The sequence below is a fragment of the Mustela nigripes genome, chromosome 3 (assembly GCF_022355385.1).
Source record: "Mustela nigripes isolate SB6536 chromosome 3, MUSNIG.SB6536, whole genome shotgun sequence".
Lineage (NCBI taxonomy): Eukaryota > Metazoa > Chordata > Mammalia > Carnivora > Mustelidae > Mustela > Mustela nigripes.
In genome coordinates, this window is record NC_081559.1 from 184,320,534 (window position 1) to 184,323,911 (window position 3,378).

The following is a 3,378-nucleotide window of genomic DNA, read 5'->3' on the forward strand; positions in this document are numbered from 1 at the left end:
AAAGATCACCTGAGCAAGATGATCAGATGAGCAAGTCATGCAGACTCTCAGAGCTTCAACTTCTTACTCTGGGAAATGGAACTAATAGCATCATCATCAGATTGTTCAGGAAATTAAATAAGGTAATACCCTGGGCAACACTTTGTAAATTTGTCCAGTTATATATGTTAAAATGATTATTGAAAGATGGTATGACAAGAATTAAATGCTTCAATGAACTGCTATTGGAAGTTGAAGCTAGTGGTTTTTACCAGGATGTTGCTGGCTTATGGGAAGCATGTTCTTTTTCAGTATGACTAGGGTGACCAGCAAACACATTTTCCATAAGTTTTGATATTGGAAGAAGAGATACTTGGAGTGTGAATTAAAGAGAAAAGATTCCAACTTGCCATTGCCAACAGCAATATGGGTTGTTTGACAGTGAGTGAATTCTTTCACTTCTACCAGCATTTATTGAACTCTTACTGTATACATGACATTCTGAAGCATACTGACAGGAACAGAGAGCAAAGGTCATGAAGATTCACTTCATCTCCCATGATATTCAGCCTACTTTCTTCCCTACAACTGGTTTCTCCGTGTGCCCAACAAGAGGCTAGGAAAAGCTATTTCAGACTTTCTACCATGACCTTTTGTAATTCTATAATGCTTGAATGCCAGGGTTTAAAGAGTAATTGTGATTATCATCTTCTTGATTCTTCTGGGATAAAGCTATTTGCTAGGAATCACCAATTGATGTCAGCTCCAAACAATGGCTTGCATGTATTTCACAAAGCACTCTCTAATACATTTGCTTGCTGGATCCTCACTCCAACCCTGAAGTGGATTATTCTTAGACATCTTTACAAAGAAATACCTGGGTCTTAAAAGGACTAGATTATTTTTTTAAAAATTAAAGAATAAAAATAAAAGGACTGAATTATTTGTCCAGGTCACTGAGAAAGAAATTAGTTGGTTAGGGCATAAAACCAGATTTTCTATTTCTCTCTTACTTGCTTGCTTGCTTGCTTTCCTTTATTTTGTTTTTGTTTTTGTTTTAATTCCACATAAGAAATATGTAATGCCTCACAAATTTTGTGTCATCCTTGAGTAGAGGCCATGCTAATTTACTCTGCATCATTTCAATTTTTAGTATATGTGCTGCCAGAGAAGCCAGCACCAGATTTTCTATTCCTAAACAAGACTTTTTCCATCCCCTTTTCTCTGCAAGAGCTTGTCTGACCAGGTGATTGAGAAACATGGGATTAAGGAAGCTGAATTTAGCCAGAGGCCTATGAGACCCTTCCAAAAACCTGCTGTCCCCCCTCAAGCACTTGAGAGCCCAGAGTGGGTTAAGTCTTCCCTGGCTCAGTCCCAACAGACATTAAATTCACCTGTGCTTGCTCTGAAATAAATCAGTGTCCTTTTCTGCTGCTGCTGTTGTCTGGAAATAATGCAAATGCAATGGGCCTGCACTGACATTGTGCTTCCCTGGAAGGATACACATAATAAATTGTCCCTTAATACTGTTAAAGAGACATTTTCCTCTTACTCAGGAGCTTTTGAGGTTAGTATGTGCAACTCACCCAGTGAGAAGGAAGACAGGGTGCCTTGTCACTGGGCCCAGTTCTTCAGATGACCTCTCCGTGCTCTTTGGCTTACTGCATTGCTAAGTTCAAGGATGCATTTCCCAGCCCCCAAGTCAAGTCATAGGACTTGCTGGTAACCTAGACTGGTTTCCTTGTTTGTGATTTGAATTTATTTTATTGTATTGTATGCATTTAAGTGTTTGCTTATTTGGATGCCTGAAAGCTGAGGGAAACTGGAGCTCCTGGTCCATGCCATTCATCTTTTGGAAGAATGCCAAAGCTGTTTCCGCAGAGGACAGAAGGCATTGGTCTCCCCTGCAGGAAGCTACTGCTGCTCCTTAATTGTTTGCTAGAGGAAGAATCAAGGGTAAAATTTAAAGTAAATGGCTGGCCGGGTTGCACTAATTCATCAAAGCGTGTTTCAAGTCAGCAGTCAGAGCATGCATCAGCCCCTGGCACCACCACCTTCTATGAAAGTGGAAAACCCAGCAGACCTCCCAGCAGATGAAATCATTAGGAGGCATTCAGCAATGCTTGAAAAGCAGAGAGAGGAGGCAGGGATTTCTATGCATGCTCCACTTTGCCACATGGGGAAACACCAGTTGTCTGTGACCTAGTTATCTGGGAGAGATACCCACAAAACTGTTCACTGCACGGGAACCCCAACCTCCTATGCACCCTGTGTGCTCAGAAAACAATGAGAGCTTCCTCCTTTGATTCTATTCCTTTTGCTTAGAGTTTTTTTAGTTGCAGTAAAGACCAATCCACTTAAGGCAGCTTAAGAAAAGGATAATTTTATTGGGATAGACTATGGACAGAAAATAAAACCTAGGTTCATTAGAAATTGGAAGTAGGAACTGACAACTTCTCTGAACACCTGTCAGCATTTCACTCTCTCTTCTCTCTCTTTCTCTCTCTTTCTATATATATAGTCCCTTGTCTGTGCAATGATTCTTTCTTCTGCTTCTCTATGAAGTCTCCTTGCTTTTAAGCATGCAGTCATTGATTCATTCAGTAAATATCGAATCCTACCATGTGGCTGGCATTGTTCAGGATTCTGGGGATATAGCAATGAACAAAATAGACAAAAACCCATGCCCTTGTGTAATATGCACTGTGGTGGGGAGACAGACTCTAACTGATGTAAATAAGTACAATGTGTGAGACAGTAGAAACAATCAGGACAGGAAGTGAAATGTTGGGACACCAGTTATAATCTTGCCTATGATGGTCATAAAACTCCCCACTGGGAAAGCTGTTTTTAAGTAAGGACCTTAAGAAAGAAAAATAGCCCTACAATGACAGACAGAGCATGCTGGGCAGATGGTACAACAGGTACAAAGGACCCATGGTGCTTCAAGGAGTGACAAGAGGTCAGTGGGGTGGGGAGTAAAGGGCTACTGAGAAATGAAGTCTGTATTCCGGGAAGACGAATCACAGATGGGGGTTTTGGCTTTTGCTCTGAGTGAGATGGGAAGATCCAGAAAGCCTACCGCAAGCTGAGTAACCACATTGCCTACCCCATTCCAGTGGTTGTTTCTTGCTGTTACCTTATTATTGAATCGAAATATCTTTATCTCCAAAAAAGATAATCCAAGGGACATAGATCCATGCCAAGTCTGCTTTTGCATTCATCCTGAGTTCTCAGGGTTTACCCACATATCAGTCCAGCTAGCTAGGCTAAAGCCCTACCTAGGGATAACCAGTGACAGCCAGTGTCTGTATATGAGGGTGCCATTTCTATTTCTTTTTTTAAAATTTTTTCAATTTATTTATTTTCAGAAAAACAGTATTCATTATTTTTTCACCA

The 3,378-nt window shown here is 40.7% G+C and overlaps 1 non-coding gene across 1 annotated transcript; it reads right to left on the reverse strand.

The window, feature by feature from the left end:
- Positions 1 to 1,049: 1,049 nt before the first annotated feature.
- On the reverse strand, positions 1,050 to 1,159 carry LOC132014742 (U6 spliceosomal RNA). Its single transcript, XR_009403392.1, has one exon. It is a non-coding gene; the product is annotated as a U6 spliceosomal RNA (small nuclear RNA).
- Between the last annotated feature and the right edge of the window lie 2,219 nt (positions 1,160 to 3,378).